Genomic DNA, 19,458 nt, shown 5'->3' with positions numbered 1-19,458 from the left:
CTCTTCGTTCAGTTACGTGTTGTAACACTTATTTTATTATTACAAATTACAAACAGAACAATATTCAAGTCCACAAGGATAGAAATTAATTAATTTTTTGAAGAAGATAAAAGTACTTCTATATGCTTTGTGCAATCTATCTTTAATTTCAGACTTTAAATGATTATATCTTTTATTGGTTGGAATGTATTCATCCTTTATGGACTTATAAAACTTTAAATTCACAAAGGATAGAAATTATTCCAATAACAAACATTATAAATTATTCTAAATAAACAAAGGACATAGAATATTCTTCATCCTTTATGACTTGTCAAGCTTTATATGTCCTTTGTATTTAGAATACTTATAACATTTATTAGTACTTGGAATAATTATATCCTTTGTGGACTTATAAAACTTCAAGTCCACAAACAATACACAATTATTCAAATGCACTAACATTATAAATTATTCTAAGTACAGAAAGGGTATAAATTTTACAAATCCAAACATAATACATTATTACAAGTCCAATAAACAATAAAGTTTTACAAGTCCACAAACAATGAACAATATTTCAAGTCCACAAAAGATATAAATCTATTAAGTACAAAGGATATACTAATATTGTTCATCCTTTAGGACTTATCTTGAAGTACACAAACGATATAAATTATTCCAAGTACACAAACATTATAAATTATTAAATAAATAAAGGACATAAATTTTACAATCCACAAACAATCAACAATAATCCAAGTCCAGGGCATAAATTTTTACAAGTCCACAAACATGATAAATTAATCAGAGTCCACAAAGAATATACATTATTCTAAATCCACATACATTGAAAATTATAAGTCCACAAAACATCAAAACTATTCCAAATCCACATAGATTAAAAACTATTCAAAGTCCACAAAACATCAAAACTAGTCCAAGTCCACAAAGATTAAACAATATTCAAAGTCCACAGGACAGAATATTTTAGTCCCCAAACATCAGAACTATTCAGAGTCCATGAGGACATTATAAATTAATCAAACGATATGCATTATTCAAAGTCCACATACATTAAAATTAGTCCAAATCCACAAACATTATAAATTAATCAAAGTCCACAAACAAATACAGTATTCAAAGTCCACAAAACAACACAACTATTCAGTCAACAGGATATACAATATTCTAAATCCACAAAACATCACAACTATTCCAAGTCCGCATTAAAAAATATTCGCAGTCCACGGAAATTATTTGAAATCCCACAAAACTATTCAAAGTCCACAAACATAATAAATTAATCAATCACAAAGGATATACATTATTCTAAGTCCACAAAACATCACAACTATTCAAACTCCACAAAACATCACAACTATTAAACTACACAAAACATCACAACTATTAAGTCCACAAACATGCTAGAATAATCAAAACCCACAAAGATACATTATTCAAAGTCCACAAAGGATATACAGTATTCTAAGTCCACAAAACATCACAACTATTCCCACACGGGACAGAAAAAATATTTTAAGTCTGCAGGCGTCGGAACTATTCAGTCATAGATTAAAATTAAGAGTCCACAGGACAAACATTTGAAGTCCACAAAGCGTCAGAGCTATTCAAAGTCCACAAACATTATAAATTAATCAAATAAACATTATTCCAAGTCCAGTACATTGAAAATTAGCCGAGACCACAAACATTATAAATTAATCAAACAATATACATTATTCTAAAACCATAAAACAATCAAAGTCCACAAAATATCAGAACTATTCAAAGTCCACAACTTAGAAATTAATCAAAGTCACCAAAGGATATACATATTCCAAGTCCACAAAACACCACAACTATTCAAAGTCACAAAACATCACAACTATTCAAAATCCACAAAACCTCAAAACTATTCAAAGTCCACAGATTAAAAAATATTCAAAGACCACAGGAATTATTTGAAGTCCACAAAACGTCAATTAAAATTACAAAACATAAAACTATTAAAGTCACAAAACATCACAACTATTAAAGTCAACAAACATAATAAATTAATCAAGTCCACATACATTGAAATTAGGCCAAGTCCACAAAACATCACAACTATTCAAAGCCATAGATTAAAAATATTCAAAATCCACAAATGATATACATTATTCCAAGTCTACAAATCAAGAACTATTCAAAATCCACAAAACATCAAACTAGTCCAAGTCCACAAAACATCAAAACTAGTCCAAATCCACATAGATTAACAATATTCAAACTCCCAAAAGGATATACATTATTCATTCACAAAACAGAACTATTCAAAGCCCAAACACAATAAATTAATCAACATCCACAGAGATATAGCCACATTATTCTAAGTCCACAAAGGTGAACACATGTTGAAGTCAACAAAACATCACAACTATTCAAAGTCCACATAGATTAAAAAATATTCAAAGGTCACAGGACGAAAAATATTTACGGTCCATGAAGCGTCCAAATTCAAACTCCACAAAACGTCAACACTAGTCCAAGTCACATAGATTAAAAAAATATTCAAAGTCACAAAGGATGACAAATATTTTAACTCAACAAAACATCAAAACTATTCAAAGTCCACATACAGTGATTTCTGCTATATAGCAGCGTGTTTGGATAGCGTTTGCTCTAACGCGTTATGAATTAGGAACGATTTTGTATAACGCTTGTTTACTATAACAGCGATTTTGCGCACTATTTCTCCAATTTTGTGGTACAGTATTAACTGAGAATATAGTAAAGAGAATATCAACAAGAAGTGTTCTGGTGATAGAATTCCCGGTGATAAAAGAAAGGATATAACACTTGAAGAAGCTGATTTTATCAACCTCAAAATCACCCTTCTCCCCATCCAAGTAAAGTGTTACATTTACTGTATGATTTATTATTAGATATGAATGTAACATTTATTTGAACTGTGCTATCCTTTGTGTTAGGTTAACTACTAAATTTTCTCGATTTTGAGTAACCTGCACCTAACCTATTTTCTCTCCATAAGCCCTGTTATTTCTATTACGCGATTTTCTATAACACGATATTTTACAAGAACACAATTATCGCGTTATACAGAACTGTACATTAAAAAATATTCAAAGTCCACCGGACAGAAAATATTTCGAGTCAAAACATCACAACTATTCAAGACCACAAAAGATATACATTATTCTAAATCACAAAACATCACAACTATTCCAAGTCCACATAGATTAAAAAGATTCAAAGTCAACACGGGACGGAATTATTTGAAGTCACAAACGTCACAACTATTCCAAAGTCCACACACATTATAAATTAATCACAATATACATTATTCCAAGTCCACAACATTGAAAATTAGTCCAAGTCACAAACATTATAAATTAATCAAAGTCCACAAAACGTCACAACTATTCAAAGTCCACAAACATTATAAATTAATCAAGCAATATACATTATTCTAAAACCATAAAACAATAAAAAGTCACAAAATATCAGAACTATTCAAAGTCCACATTAGAAATTAATCCAAAGTCTAAAACAATATACATTATTCTAAGACCACAAAACATAAAACAATTAAAAGTCCACAAAATATCAGAACTATTCAAAGTCCACAAAACATCACAACTATTCAAAGTCCACAAAGGATATACATTATTCCATGTCCACAACCTCAAAACTATTCAAAAGTCCACAAACATGATAAATTAATCAGGCCGAATATACATTATTCTAAGACAAAACAGAACACTATTAAAAGTCACAAAATATCAGAACTATTCAAGTCCACACATTATAAATTAATCAAAATCAGCAAGGATATACACATTATCCCAAGTCCACAAACATCACAACTATTCAAAGTCCACAAACATTATGCATTAATCAAAGTCCACAAAGGATATACATTATTCTAAGACCAAAAAACAGAACACTATTAAAAGTCCACACAATATCAGAACTATTCAAAGTCCACAGACATTATAAATTAATCAAAATCAGCAAAGGATATACATTGTATCCCAAGTCCACAAAACATCACAACTATTCAAAGTCCACAAACATTATGCATTAATCAAAGTCCACAAAGGATATACATTATCCCAGTCCACAAAACATCACAACTATTCAAAGTCACAAACATTATGCATTAATCAAAGTCCACAAGGATATACATTATCCCAAGTCCACAAACCCAACTATTCAAAGTCCACAAACATTATACATTAATCAAAGTCCACAAATGATATACTGTACATTATTCCAAGTCCACAAACATCAAAACTAGTCAAAATCCACAAAACCTCAAAACTATTCAAAGTCACAAACATGATAAATTAATCAAAGCCCCAAAGGATATACAGTATTCTAAGTCACAAACATAATAAATTAATCCAAAGTCCACAAAGAATATACATTATTCTAAGTCACAAACATTGGTAGTCCAAATCACAACACATCACAACTATTCCAAAGTCCCACACAGGACAACAATTATTTAAACTCCACAAAACATCAGAACTATTAAACTCCACAAACATCACAACTATTTCAAAGTCCACAAAACATCAGAGCTATTCAAAGTCACAAACATGATAAATTAATCAAAGTCCTATACAGTATTCTAAGTCCACAAAGGATAAAAAATATTTGAAGTCAACAAAACATCAGAACTATTCAAACTCCACAAAACATCACAACTATTCAATATCCACAAAACATCACAACTATTCAATATCCACATACATTACAAAATATTCTAAAGTCCACACGGGATGAAAAATATTCGAGTCACACACACGATATCTGAATTCAAGTCCACAAAACATCACGACTATTCAAAGTTCACAAACATTATAAATTAATCAAAGTCACAAATGATATACATTATTCCAAAATCATTACAAGCATACCATCACTTTTCGCCTAAACAAATTAAAATCCTCTTTCACGAGGAATCCTCTACACAAAATGTCGTCGCACCGCTCAGTCCCAATAACGTCTTCTTCTCGTCAGCCAGCGTCTTCCCTAAATCAGCCGGAAATCTTCCGTTCCCAGCGTCTTCCTGGGTCGCTCGAACGCGTAATCTTCGTCGAAGCGGCTCCGGCAAACTCTCGGACGCGCCTTCCGTCTCCACCCGGTATCTTTCGTCTGCAGCCGGCACGGAGCGATTACCGTGAAATATATAAACATTTATCTATTAATACGGAGTATCCTACTTTAAACAAACTCAATTAAAACATCAAAATTCATTGTTTCTTACAGTAACCTCACCCTACCATCTACAGTATACTATTGCCATCTAAACCACACATACACAGCATACCCTGCATTTACAAACTGCGGCCAAGCTCGGCACGCGATTCGTGCAGCGGGCGTTAATTCGACGTCCTGAAGTACCATGCCAGCGAGCGCCTAAATTCCGTCTCCGGTCCGACATTACCGCCGCCGCGACGACGCGACCATGGCAGCCCCGCCGAGACGTTCTCCGCTCGTATGGCGACCGACAGACGATCGCGATACTGCATTGAAATATATCCCCACAATATACATACAATAACACCTACTTACAATACACAATAAAAATTAGGACATAAATACATATGCATACCATTCTTATACACCGAGGTGACATTCCACAGCGTCCGTCTATTCTACCCATTTTGATTAAGAGGGGGTTGATCTCGTTTCGATTCCCCGCCAAGGTAGGGTCGTGCGATGGGCCTAAAAAGTGGCTTGTGGGTTAAACTCCCATTTTAATAATACTTTTCATAGTATCCAACACTTTTACATATGAAACCTTCAATACTATACCTCTATGCTAAGTTAAGTACTTTCGCATTATAAACACTGTCAGAATCCTCTACGGTCTCAGATTTCGCCGACCACGAGTCTTGTCGTCCGTGACGTTTTCGTTTCTCGGTCGTCGTCTCTCGTTCTCTTTTACAATGCGTTCCCGTCTCGTTTCCTCCCTCTGCGGTCGGGACTTCCTTCCAGTATCTCGTCACGATTCGCCGGGCTGACCCGCGTGTCCGTGATTCTGTAGAAATGGGCGATATCGGCGTGCAATTTTCGACGTTCCGTTAAGCCGTGGAAGTGTATCCGGCGGATAGAATGTCACTTTATATTCTAATTGAAGAAAGAAACCAGTGTCAATATTTTCGGACCAAAGCGATTTCTTCAAATTCGCATTCTCGGTCCAAAATCACAGATGAATCGCGTATAAAATACCAAATTTTCTCGCGGAAACCGGTCCATGAGGCGCCTCCGCCCGGCCTGACACTCACACTTTATAAGTATACTCATATTTTATAACAAACTCCAATATAAACTTATCAGTGCTTATACTATTAACATCAACACTAATAACTGGTCACTTTGACTAAATATGTGTCGTGTAATCAGAAAATCACAATATTAGTAATTGATCATCATATCTATAACCTCTTAATAAACACAAGTCAAATGAACCTACAGGTGGTAGAGAGAAAACAGTGGTATGTGGAAGAGGTGGAGAATTAAGTAGGTGGTAGATGGTAGTGGTAGTAGTAATAGTAAGTGGTGGTGGTGGTAGTGGGAGGCAGGAACAAGTGGTATGGAGGAGGAAGGTGTTAGATCTTCTCGCAGGTAGGAGAAACAGCTAGTATGTGAAGAGGTGGTATGTGGAGAAGGGAAGAGTGGTGGGTGGAAGAGGAGGCTGGTAGGTGGGCAAGAGGGACTGGTGGTATAAGGACAGAGCAGAGGTGGTAAATGGAGAAAAAAGGAAAGTAATAAGTGGAGAAGAGAAGTGGTGGTGGAGAAAGAAAATTGTTAGCTGGAAGAAGGAGTTAGTGGTATGTGAAGGGTGCTATGTGGAAGAGAGAAAGGGTGATATGGAGAAAGGGTGATATGTGGAGGGAGGTTCAGGTAGTGGTGCAGGAAGAGGATGGTATAGTCCATCAAACCATCTTCTCAACTGCTGAATCACATCATCATAATCATCCACCATTGTTTGTGGAAGAATCAACCGTCAGGCAACTTAACATTAAAGCAACAAATAAGTCACGTTACAAATACGGCGTATAAATGTGACCGTAAGCTAAAATATCTGTTCACGTTATTAGCATAATCATAAATAGCATCATAAAATGAAAAACACAGACGTTCTCCAGCAGTGCGTCTTGCGTCGGGCGGCGCTTCAGCGATACGACCAGACCGTCTCCCCGTCAGACGTGCACCGTCCCGGAAGCCGCCCCGGCAATATCGGTCGTAAACCAGCGTCGCCTTCCGACGTCTCGGCTCGCGTGTAATGATTGATTGTTCCGGACCAAAACACAGCCCAGATTATCCAGATGTAACATCAAGCACACTCAGTCCTGTTCCAACCACACATTCGGGTTGACACACCTCAGGTCGACCCTAGGACTCAAACCTCGTCCGCTAATTTTCGAGTGCCGGTGACCCTACAACCGCACCTTCAAGACACCTGGGCAGCACACAACAATAGGTGAACCACTGAGGAACCAATTCTACCACCACTCATCAGCTCTCGGACTTGTACAATTCAGGACCACTAATTAGCCAACACTCTGTTGACAACAAACCGGTCAAGACCACCCAGTTCAGTGAGAGGTCACGGCTCGACCAATATTTAAACAGAGCTCTCTCAGAAGTGTCAGTAACCAGAGCCAGCTACAGGTCCCCGAGTCCGCTCGAGAAAGCCCCACTAAGCCAACAGAAATTCTCAACGAGTCATCGACAAGTGCTGTCAACTCCACGTGTAACAGTAAAGTGCTTGGCTGTATAGTCTGTGGAAGTCAGTGATCTGAACCTCCCCAACGATCGACTTAGTGAAGTGCCATTCTAGTTGTGAGGTTAGGATTGATCGAGAATACCATAGTCTATCATAATTGTCATGAACCCCTATTAATCCCCCTATTGAACTAGTAAAAAAAGCTGTAACACCCATTGGTGTTTTATATACTACCTTATACTGTACATAGTGATATTAATATACAGTGTTGACATCACACCTAGAACCACGCTACCATTTCTTCTCGCTATAATACTCTACTACTATAAACTCTAACTTACCTCTTCTCTGTGAGATTTGTCTCATTACCCTCCCTATCAGACGACTGCCACGTTCCCCGAACTTCTTCTAATAGTTAAGTATGCAATGCAATGCCTGCATCTAATTACACTACATCTTTATAACCGCAAAGTATTAAAAATCAATCGTAATGCCCCTCCTACAATGTCATTCCTCGAATACCCCAAGTCGCAACGCGTCGTACGGCGAGTAGTGGAAGAGTAGGGCGTCAAGACGGCAAGGAACAGCCTTGTAATGTGCCCGATCCGTCGATGGAAGGCAGCGAACACCCCGACATTTTAAGCAGACTGGCGGTTCTCATCCTTCAGCAGCAGCGTGCTCCACAATAGCCGCAAAACGGCGAGACGCATCAGCGGACAGACTCGGCGGAGGCGGCGGCGCACGCCGCCCGACACGCCAGGACTCCGTCGTTCGGCTCCGCCCGCGACTATTGCAAGCATAATGGCGCCGCCGGTGACATCGCATGCCGTTACTTAAAGTGAATTAGCCCAATCACAAACCTAACCATAAATAAACACATATTACAAACAAAATACACAAGTGAGAAACAATAGACTGCATAATGTTGTGTTGCCAAAATAACACAAACAGTGAAACGTTGCGATGGCGAAGACGCAATTATCGCCGACCGGTCGCATTCGTGATGCACGGTACAACGTGAACTACGTCTAAGAGCCAGCGTCGTGCTTCCGATATCAACACGGCGATGGTATCTACCGTTTAGTAACTGCTACCCACAATTTTAGTAAATATCACACTGTCGTCATAAATTAGACAAGCGATGAAAATAAACATCAAAATTTTTACAGCCTTCCGTTGGCAGCAGAAGAACCAGGCTACTTTATCGTCTCCAAGTGTCTCGAGTGGAAGGTGACGCCTATATTTCCGATCTTAATACTAATCTCCATAAATAATTCATTTAAAAATTAATTTTTCACAGCACCGATACGCGACTCGATCGTAAATCCACAACGCACACGGCGTGCAGAAAACGTAATCATCTTTAGCTCGAATCCCCAATAAACCACCACAATTAACACGATTACCCACGTTATAGCCATTGAACCGCGTCACCTTGACCGACGATCGTCTCTTAAACAGCCACGAATTAAAAAAAAAATACGCACTGTTTAATATGTTACAGTATTAAATAAATAAAATAAAATAAATCCAGTAATCCATTTCAAACAATACAAAAATTTACTCCACGCAGACATTATTCCACCTTCCGATAAATGGCAGGCCTTTCGGTTGCGTCCCGGTGACAATTCCAGTCAATTGGCCATATTTTAAAAACAAAAAGAGATGGTTTGCAAAAATACTGGTCCATAAGGTCCCAATAGTAAGAATGTCATTGGGGTACCATCTCATGACCTTATTTATAAAATGAAAATTTTGGCGTCTCAACCCGGTCTCCTCGTGAAGCCAAGATGTGGCGATGCAATATTAACGATGTGGTGACCAAACATGTCTGACATTCCTTAAAATAGTCCAAAATAAGTACTATATATTGAAGTGCATCCTAACAAGCGTCAATTTGCTACAGGTTTAACGATGGACAGACGGCGATGTAAATGTTTAAAAATGGTGAATGTCGTATCTTTATATAATCTAAATACCTTCAGATGTTTTATCTATTATCACAAATTGAACGTGCTTACATTCTGTGAGACCAAACTCACACGATATTGACCGTCTGTATAACATTCTAATTATAATAGGCGCTGAAATAAACCGTCAACTACACGGTGAAGCGTCGCCCTGTGTTGATGTCGAGTACACTTCTCTTAGAGAATTAAGGTTCGGACCGAACTGGACAGTGTTTTAGATTGAATGCATCAACGGCCTAGAAATATCCTAGTGGGGATGACCTACAGAAGACCCATATTCATGAATTTTCTTGATAAATTACCTGAACTCATCTCATCGTAAGTTCCGAGACCGCTTAAATAGCAGGAGATTTGCCTGTCATTCTAAACTCTTCTTCAACTACTATAACCAAACCCATTAGAGTATACCACCTGCCATAGTGATAGATCATACCTGGACTAACAACACCCCTAACCCTAAAAGTGCAATTATTTATAACAATGTCTCCAGATCACTTAGATTTTGCCATGTATAAAAAAGCCACAAGACCTGAAAGGTCTAGTAAGTCTCAATTCAATACACCAAACAACATGCTCCTTTTGGAACAACCTAATGAATGCTAACCGGGATCTTGTCTATACCTCAAACAGCCCTAACTTCTCTGGCATCTTCATGCTGCTATAAATCCCCACTAAAATAAATCAATGACTAATATCCATTTCCAAACCCTATCACAGCAAAATTAAGATAACGATAAAAAACACAAACTCCAAAAAATTTGCCAAAAAAAGACCCTTTCGGTGATGCCAAGCAGCAAGTAACACAGTCATTACAAATTCAAACATATACCAAACAGGCTCGGTCCAAATTCTACTCAAACAAAAGAAACACTCGGCCCCCACTCATAAACTTCGATAGCGATCAGGTTATAAACGCAACCTCCTCATTAACCACTTCAATGAGCAAAAATTTACACATAACACATCACTACAGTCACCATGAGGAATTTAGAGCCTACCTGCAAAACAGACAGCAAAATGAACTATTCTTATCCCCTGTCACTGGCAATCATTAAAATGTCCAAAGATGCAGCAGCAGGCGAAGACAATATACCAATGAGCATCATTAAAAAAGTGGCCCACTTATTTCTACCTGTTCTCCTCCACATTTGTAAATCCTCCTTCACTAGTGGTGCCTTTCCTTATCAACTGAAAATTGCTAAAGTTCGCCCAGCATATAAAAAATCTGGGGACAGAGGTCTCTTCAAGAACTACCGCCCCATAGCAGTCCTCCCACCCTTGAGTGAGATACTAGAAAAGCTACCATGTAATAGACTAAATTCCTTCTGCAATGCCAATGACATCTTCACAGACTCCCGATTTAGATTTAGAGCGAGAAGGTCGACTGAGAGTGCTCTGCTATCCTTTACTAATGACATCTTAAATGCCTTTCGTGACAGTCGGTTCACGGTCGGTATATTCTTGGACCCCTCTAAAGCCTTCGATACTGTCGACCACACCGTCCTCCTTTCAAAGCTCGAACATTACGGCGTTAGGGGCCCGTCCCACAATTGCTTTACCTCGTATCTGTCAAACAGGATGCAGTATGTCTGTTATAATAACCACCAATCTGACTCTTCGCCAATCTTGTATGGAGTCCCCCAAGGTTCAATTCTCGGTCCAGTACCGTTTTTGTTTTACATAAACGACACAGTCCATGCCAGCTCACTCATAAAATACTACTTATTTGCAGAGGATAGTAATATCTATGCCAGAAACTCAGACCTCCATTCATTGACGATAACTATGAACGCCGAATTAACTTGAGTCGGGACCCGGGTAATACATAATAAACCGACCCTAAATCTCGAGAAAACCCACTACACGATCTTTCGCAGAACAAAAAACTTACCTCCAGACTTGAACCCCCTGTACCTGTCCTCAAACGCGAACAAAATACTAAATTCCTCGGAGTTATTGTTGACGAGAAACCACATACAAGCCATTCACAGTAAAATCAATAAACGGTGCGGTATCGTGTATCACACTCGACAGTCACTCACTCTCACAGCAATGAAAGAAATCTATCGTGATCTTCTTTACCGACACCTGATACACTGTCACACACTATGGGGGGCCTCTGGCTCTTCAAAAACACAATCTCTGGTTACTGCACAAACGAGAGTTGTACGGACAATGACCCACTTGAAAAAAACAGATCACACAAACAAAAAATTTGCGATATTGAAATTTTTAAAATTCGAAGATATTAACACTTACTGCTGTGCCCTCTTTGTTTACAAATCTATCAATCACTTGCTTGACAATAATTACTTCCAGTTCCAGAATAATCAGAGATACAACTTAAGGCACCCAGAGTTACTAAGACCACCCCCCATGCAATCCTCTCAGTCCCAGACCTCCATAAAATATCATGGTGTGAAGATATGGACCAACTTACCCCCACCCATCCGAGGAAAGACTACGCTCCCTTCCTTTAAATGATCTCTAAAAAAATATCTATTGTCGAAGTATTAATATTTCTTGTAACACTTACTATACTTACAGTACCTGCTTTTATTGTACCACCAAATCCGTTGAATCGGAAATTATCATGTAAATAAATAAGTAATTACCATTGCAATACACATAATTGCCTACTAGACATAATCCTGAAAGCTCTGTCCTCTTGTTCAACCTTTTTACTGTACAACCCAGGTTGTACTGCTCCCCCATTATACTTATGTTTTTAAATTCCACTCTATTTTATATGTATGTATGTATGTATGTATGTATGTATGTATGTATGTATGTATGTATGTATATATATATATATGCTCATAACCACAAGGAAAAAAAGTGTTTTCTTTTTCCTTGTGGTTATCAGCATATACCTGGATCACACACACCTACAGTAATTTACTTGCATATGTATGTATGTAAGTGTATGTATATGTACATGTACATGTATAAATAAATAAATAATTAAATAAATAAAACATAAAAATAATAAATAATAAAATCAATAAATATTGAAGTGATAACCGTGGTAACATTATGAGATGTACTTATTACTACCATGCTATTGTACTATCCCAGATGATACTAAATGTTACATAATACTTCCTTGAGATAAATGTATAGTATATATCAGGTGCCTCAAAGAGAGCTCAGGTTCTCAACTGGCTCAGCCATGTTAATATTGTTATTTCTATCCACTCTGTATCTGCATTTTTCTGGCTAAATAAGATGTTTCAATTCAATGTCGTCAACAACCATATTATGCATATCGGTACGAATGAAACCGTTACGACGACACGACGGTGAAATGTCTGCCCCGAGGTACGTCTCGGTCTCGCTTCTGACGTTCCAAAACTCTTCCGTTTCACGTATATTTTGATATTATTGTAATCCTCGGTTGGGGCCTTGCTTGTACCCAGCACGATACATACATTAATATAGCTTAATGGATTTCTTGTTATAGTATAGCATATACAGTTGTATGTCACACAAGGATGATTCCCTCCCTCAGTCCTACCCGCCGTCTATAGCTGTTGCTGTTATAGTGACCGGGTGTACCTGTACCAACTTATGCTGATGCACTGGGGATCACATCAATGTATTTCATTTAGCGTTTTAAATTTTGCCGCTAAAAAAATCTATCGATACTTTTTGGAGACTACATAATTTGGGGGGGAACTTTTTTCATTGTAGAAAAGTATCTTGGCTTTTATAATGTGAGTCTATAGGAATATTGATTCGATTTACTATAGGTTTTTATAATACACAGTACAGGTACTCTTATAAACTGGGGAATGCCTGTAGAACTTTCCTAACATTCAAAGTACCACAACAATAAGAAATACAATACCACAGACTACTTCAGGTCCACTTCACTGCAGGTCCAGTTAACTTTATATCCAGCCAACTTCATTCTAGTTCACATCAGGTCCAAAAGTTCAGGTCCACTTTAGGCAGTGATGGAGAAAGTACCTGAAAATATTACTTAAGATAAAGTACTGCACTGTTGATATGCAGACATTTAAAATAGTACTAAGTACTGTAGTCTTCTTCAAAACTATGCAAATAAAAGTTAAATTCACTCAACTGATTCATATATAAGTAGAAAAAGGTATAAAAAGTAGCACACCATTTGTAGAGTATCATAATTAATAAACAATGATGACATTATGTTTTGAAAACGAACCTCCAAGTTATTAATATACTGTACTGTACTCTAGAGAAAAACTAAATAAACACACATTCAAAATTTGGTATGGGATGGAAAATGTGAATCTGGGTCATAGTTTTGAGAGGTCCCGTACCACCGACACCAATGGACGTGACTTTAGACACAAACATTTACATAAATGACCACTTTTATAGGATTACCGTACAAGGGCACTTAAATACAAGTCCTCTAATACACTCGGCTTGTACGCCCGACGACACGACGTGAAGTGACGACGTCTGTCTCACCTCCCACGAGTCGGCGGCGTTTCTCCGTGTGCCGTTAACGGCGTCGTATACGAGACCGGACGGGTCTGTACGGTCGAGTCTGAACTTGTCATACCGAGATGTGTTGTTGGTCTTTGAAGCTTCCTGGAAATGTGACCAATAGCTATATAATACACAACACTGTAAACCTATTATATTATAGGCAGGGATTATTTGACCAGTACTCGGCACAATAACCGCCGGTTATTTGACCGAGATCTAAAATAAAACTAAATGCTTTTGTCGACAGAAATTATACAATTAAATAATACCATAATGTAATGACTCGTTTAATGCCCCCAACCATCCCGACTACAACCCCATTAAAATCCTATCCGATCCCCGCAAGTCCCGGTTAAATAGCCGACGGTTATTTGGCCCACAATCCGGGTCAAATAACAACTTTGTATTAAAAATAAACGTTATGTATTAGTTTAATACCACATGGACAAACTGATTACTCAAATAGGTTAGGGTAGGTTGAAATTATCTCGTTCCAATGGTTTTTGATGTATTTTGACCTTCGGAAAATAGGAGCACGGCCGCAACGATAATTTTAACGGTTTATATTTGTATTTTTTATACTACAAAAATATGATCTTAATTTCCTATTACACTAACAAAAACAATGAATCAACATGAAGGGTTAAAAAACAACATTGAAAACCCTACCTAGCCTAATCTAAACTACCCGACTTCTTGCGATGGACGAGCAAAAATTTAATCGGCACGTACGGTTTCGTACACGTCAAATAGCGTTTACATTTCCTGGACGTGACCGACGTAGAACGAAACTGCGACGATATTGACGGATTCTTATTGTGCTGCCGGGAGAAACACAATTTTGTGGGATTTATTATTTAAATCTTTCCCTCGAAATTCACATAATCTACTGTGACCAATCAGAGGACAGTTCAAATCAATTGTGATATTTGCGCAGGAGCAAAAATTTTTTTTCTAGATATATTTAAGCCTCCCTCGTGACCTATATGTTGAAGACAAGAACTGACTCACTAACAAAACATTAAAACACACAAAAAAAAACATTAACGAAATAACTTTTTCTGTTATCATCAGTTAAATACGGCTACTCCTCGACTTACGACCTACGACCGCCTCGGTCGTACCAAAATGTTGTCAAATTACGTATTTTCGAATCCCAACGTTAGTGATTGTGCCGTGTGCCGACAAAATTTTTGTTTGGAATTCCCTTTAAAATGGCTGGCAACCGTAAGAGTGAGAGTTCTCGTGGTGCTGCGAAGAAAAAGAGACGCCCATTTTAGATTTTCTATGTACGGCATTATTTTCGACTTGCGACCAGGTGCGTAATCCCGTCGTAAGTCGGGGACCGACTGTACCGTAATGTGCTGTATGTCATTATCTACGAAAGTTCAGTTGGACTCGCGAACGAGCATCGGGAATTTGACTCGTTTGTCTGTCGAGAAGCTCCTATATTGGCTTATAATCGACGTGTACGGTCACCCCGAAATAATGTCTTTGGCCACGGGGTCGACGTGATTCGAGGCTTTCCGACCGATGTTACACAACCCGTTTCAGAACTGTTACTAACTCTACGTCTACACCTTCGAGCACAAATGAGTACATACATGTTTTTGAAAGGTGCTAATCCTACGAGGCTTCCGATCGCATATTACGCTAATTGAGATCGTGTGTCGTAGATGGACGCCGACGCCGTGCCGGTCATTAATGGGATCTTACGTCAAATGAACCGAGGAATTATCGGAAAGACGCAACAGGGCGAGAGGTGCCATTATTGGCCTTCGCTCGGATAACTCGGCAGAGAGGGGCGAGTGAATGCCACGGGTTACCCGCTGCGAAACGAGCCGGCGACACGCCGATTTAAAATCTTATTTTGGCAGATCCCATTTACCTCAATATATGGTATATGAGAAAACAGCTCAATTTAATGTTGTCACCATCGCAGTTCTCGTCGGCCAAACCTGTACTCCACGTCTACCCTCTGTGGAAATCACAACCAGAGTGACAGCACCTCCCATTCAATTGCTCTCAACAGTCATCCTAAATCTGTTGGTTGCATCAGAGTAAGTTACTATTTTAATGCTCTTACATCTTCCTTTTACACTCGTGAACCTGAGTTTTACTGCTTAATCAGCGTATCAATGTCCCCACAATAGCCAGTGCTAGTGTCATTCCCTTAGATCTAACTGCTAGATCGTATGTGTTACACCCCATTTACCGCGGTGCCGACACAATACTCCCTCGTCTCGATCCACCAATCTTTCTACAAAACTCACTGTACTATTGCTTTCCTGACTCACAGGGGTTTGGTTCTAGTCTCCTACCTCAATACTTCTCCTTGATTAGCCATAACATCAAGCAGTATTCCCCTTCATCTAGATACCTTTTTAGATCAGTGTTTATCTTCTTGCCCTGAAATTTGATGTACTTGGATTCTGTGAAACCAAACTCACTAACGATATTGACCATTTGTATAACATTCCCTAATTATAATAGACACTAGGTAAGCACGTCACGACACGGTGATGGTATAAAACACAATATTGATGTCAAGTATAACCTGTAACAGATGATTTAAAGGTTGGAGGAATACGATCTTTTCATTGAATTACGTAACATTACACAGTATCCTGGTAGGGATAATCTACAGAAGACCCACACCTAATGTCTGGAATTTTCTTCGCCAAATTTTCCGAGTGTTTATCTCTATCATAAGTTCAGAGGGAAAGAAGCTGCTACATCACAGGATATTTCATCGATCTAACATTAAAATCAGAACCGACACCCACAGAGGTAACAGAACCTTCTTGCTACCTGTCATTCTAAACTCTTCTTCAACACTATAACCAAACCCTCGATAGCAACTGCCACCTCTGCCACTGTGATAGATCATATCTGGACTCCTAACAACCTTGCAGGTGGAATTATTTATAACAATATCTCAGATCACTTCCCAGTTTTTGCCATATGCTCCCAAAAGCCGTACAAGACCTGAAAGGTCTATTGATCTTAATTCAATAAACCGACAACATGCTCACTTTTTGAAAACAACCTAATATGAATGCTAACTTGGGATCTTGTCTATGCCTCAAACAACCTAACGTGAACAACTGTAACTTCTCTGGCATCTTCAATACTCGCTTTGGTCATCTTCCCGCTCAGACTAAGTCAGCATTAGAAAACTGTATCATTTCAAACCCCTATACTCACAAGCAAAATTAAGATAACGATAAAGGCACAAACTCCGAGGGGTGCAGGCCTAACACCGGTGATGCTTGCAGTAGAGTAACACCCGGCAGTTACAAATGCCAGACGTAACCCTATTATAAATAAGCTCCAGTCGGCATCAGGCGACAATGAAAACCTGGAATGCTCGCAAATTCTATTCAGAACAGGAGCACTTTCATTATCCGGCTGACCCCCCACTCCGGCGCTTTTATGATAAACGATTCAGTTATCATGGAACCCTCCTCATTGCCAACCACTTCAATGAATATTTTATTAATGTTGGCAAAAATCTTGCCAAGAAACATCACTGATCACCATTAGGAATTTAGAGCCTACCTGCAAAACAGACAGCAAAATGAACTATTCTTATCCCCCTGTCACTGGCCATCATAAAAATGTCCAAAAGATACGTAAGCAAAGACAATAACACAATGAGCATCATTAGAAAGTAGCCACTTATTTCTACCTGTTCTCCTCCCACATTTGCTCCTCCTTCACTGGTGGTGTCTTTCCCGATAAACTGAAAATTGCTAAAGTTCACCCGCATATAAAAAATCTGGGGACAAGTAGATACTGGAAAAGCTAGCATGCAACCTAGACTACGAATTCCTTCTGTTTTTGATAATCTTTGGACTCCCCAGTTTCGATTTGGGGAGCTAGAAGGTCAACTGACGGTACTCTACCTCCTTTACTAATGATATCTTAAATGCCTTTGATGACAGTCAGTTCACGGTCAAAATATTCTTGAACCCCTCTAAAGCCTTGATACTGTCGACCACACCATCCTCCTTTTCAAAGCTCCAGACATTACGATTGTGAGGGCCTGTCCCCTGATTAGTTTTACCTCATATCTGTCCAACAGGATGCAATGTATATTATAATAACCACCAATCCAGCTCCTGCGTAATCTTGTATAGAGTCCCCCAAGGTTCAATTCTCGGTCCAGTACCGTTTTTAGTTGTACATAGTTTTGACATAGTCCCACGCCAGCTCACTCATAAAAATACAACATGTTTGCAGACGATAGTAATCTCTATACCCAGCAACTCAGACCTCCATTCCTTGATGAGAGCTATAGACACCCGAATTAACTAAAGTCGGGACCTGGGTAATACATAATAAACTGACCCTATACTTGAAAACCACTAAACGATCTTTCTGGAAAAACTTACCCCCAGACTTGAACCCCCTATACCTTGGTAATATAGTCCTCAAGCATAAAACAAAATGCTAAATTCACCGGCGGAGTTATTGTTGGCCCGAAACTTAACTGGAGAAACCATACCAAGCCATTCACAGTAAAATCAATAAACGATGCGCAGTGTCATGTATCACACTCGGCAGTCACTCCACTCTCACAGCAATGAAAGAAATCTATCATGATCTTACATTTACAACACCTGATACCATACACTGCTCCACACACTATGGGGAGGCTCTGGCTCTTCAAAAACACAATCTCTGGTTACTGCACAAGAGGTTATGCGGACAATGACCACCCAGAAAAAACAGATCCACCTGTGGGGAAGAAATTTGATATATTGAAATTTTTAAAATTCGAATATTATCATACTGCTTATTGCCCTCTTTGTTTACAAATCTATCAATCGCCTTGACAATAATTACTTCCAGTTCCAGAATAATCAGAGATACAACTTACGGCACCCAAGGTTACTAAGACCACCCCCATGCACTCCTCTCAGTCCCAGACCTCCACCAAAATACCACGGTGTGAAGGTGTGGAACAACTTTTACACTGCATCCGAGGGACAAAGGGTTCGCTCCCTTCCTTTAAATATCTCTAAAACAATATCTATTGTCGATATTAATATTTCTTGCCAACACTTACTATATTTACAGTACCTGCTTTTTTATTGTACCACCAAATAAATTTTAATCGGAAATTATCATGTAAATAAATAAGTAGTACCATTGCAACACACAATTACCAATTAGACATAATCCTGAAAGCTCTGTCCTCTTGTTCAACCTTATTACTGTACAACCCAGGTTGTACTGCTCCCTCATTATACTTATGTTTTAAATTCCTCTTAGTTT

The 19,458-nt window shown here is 38.5% G+C and overlaps 1 protein-coding gene across 1 annotated transcript in view; it reads right to left on the bottom strand.

Moving 5' to 3' along the window:
* LOC121856220 overlaps positions 1–19,458 on the bottom strand; it is a 34,641-nt gene that overhangs the window by 1,873 nt on the left and 13,310 nt on the right. The window contains exons 4-5 of the transcript XR_006086924.1: positions 14,155–14,277; positions 13,547–13,668 (exon numbers count right to left, since the gene is read on the bottom strand). The gene's annotated coding sequence lies outside the window, so the exon portion shown is untranslated. The remainder of the gene's footprint in view (positions 1–13,546; positions 13,669–14,154; positions 14,278–19,458) is intronic.

The sequence above is a fragment of the Homarus americanus genome, unplaced genomic scaffold (assembly GCF_018991925.1).
Source record: "Homarus americanus isolate GMGI-L3 unplaced genomic scaffold, GMGI_Hamer_2.0 scaffold48016, whole genome shotgun sequence".
In the NCBI taxonomy this organism is placed as follows: domain Eukaryota; kingdom Metazoa; phylum Arthropoda; class Malacostraca; order Decapoda; family Nephropidae; genus Homarus; species Homarus americanus.
Note: the sequence above shows the minus strand (reverse complement) of the source record. Positions and strands in the feature narration are given on the sequence as shown.